The sequence below is a fragment of the Triticum dicoccoides genome, chromosome 1B (assembly GCF_002162155.2).
Source record: "Triticum dicoccoides isolate Atlit2015 ecotype Zavitan chromosome 1B, WEW_v2.0, whole genome shotgun sequence".
In the NCBI taxonomy this organism is placed as follows: domain Eukaryota; kingdom Viridiplantae; phylum Streptophyta; class Magnoliopsida; order Poales; family Poaceae; genus Triticum; species Triticum dicoccoides.
Genome location: NC_041381.1, coordinates 609,686,150 through 609,687,620, shown reverse-complemented (window position 1 = coordinate 609,687,620; position 1,471 = coordinate 609,686,150).

Sequence of the window (1,471 nt, the reverse complement as noted above, 5' to 3'; positions counted from 1 at the left end):
TAAGATGCTCTTTTTCAGCACTAACCATAAGAAAGTCTTGATTCTGGGGGGATCTTGACTTTCCATAAGAACCTATAAGGCACTTTGCATCCAACCTGCATAACCCGGTAAAAAGACTTAATAATGTAGACTCCAGTTTTATCTAGAATCCAAGACAACTTGTCTTAAGATTCATTCAAGTAAACATGGGCACATGTTTCTAGTGACTTAGACCAAAGCATCCCCTTCTCCCCAACCAATGCTCTCCTAAAGGAGAGATTAGAGAGTCCTTCAGTAAAAGTAACATGAACAGTGATATTCTGATTCAATGAGATATCATAAAGTCTTGGGAAAGCTTGGGCTAGACATTCATGGAATCTCTGAATCATGTTGGCATGATGCTCTGGTTCCGCATGTTCCATAATGTGGAGGTACATAAAGTCCTCTAGCTGACCTCTCTCATCCTTGATGGTCATATTGTGCAAGATAATACTCCCTTCGATCCAAAAAAATGTTGTGACTTTAGTTCAAAGCCATGACACTTTTTTTGGATTGGAGGGAGTACATGTTATCATTACCTGCCACTACAAGGACGTTCAATTTTCTTCACAAATGTTTCACATGGAGGATAGATGCAATCGACAAGTAGTAAATTATGGTGTACTTGTATCCATTGACAGTGTATTTGTAAGGTGGGGCTTGGTCGGCTACAAGCCTAACAAATAGAGGAGATGTATGCAAAACATTGAGGTCCAAATCCATAGGTCCTAGGATGCAGCTGCTTCAAGAATTAGGATTGAATCATGGCAATGCCCTCTGTACTGCCCATGCCATGTGACATGATAACTCTTCAATATGCAACATCAATGGATCCAATTACCCTTGGCTAGCCTCTCAATTCACCTATAGCATGAGCCTCACAGTGTCATCATGGTTAGGTGCCCACAAGTACTATTCTCCGAAGATCTCGATCTCAGCTTGTGTGAATTTGTTCACACACTCGAGGATGGTATCTTCCCCAATGCAAATGTACTCATCACTAGTCTGCCACACTAAGGTGACATATTTGAAGTGTCATTCCAACATTTAGTGACCCCCTAGTCCCTTGGACCATTCTTGAGCCAACATATTGAGAAAACCTTCCCTCTCGGACTACGATGTTCCGAAAGGAAAGGCTGCCTTTCCTGAGATGAGCAACCTCACTAGAGTCCAAGAAGAGTGGAGTATGATCGGAATTACTCCTCTTAAGTGATATCACCATCGCCAGAGGAAATATTTGCTCCCACCAAACACTCATCAAAACATGATCCAGTTTTTCCATATGTTAGTGTTCTAAATTTTAGCCCAAGTAACAATCGTCCTAAAAGAGCTATCTCTCTCAGGCCTAAGTATCAATAACATCATTGAATATAAAGGGCCATCTAGCATCAGAATTACTTATTTTTTAGCATCAAATTGAGTGCATAAATGGAAAAAGAATTTGAGAAAAAGG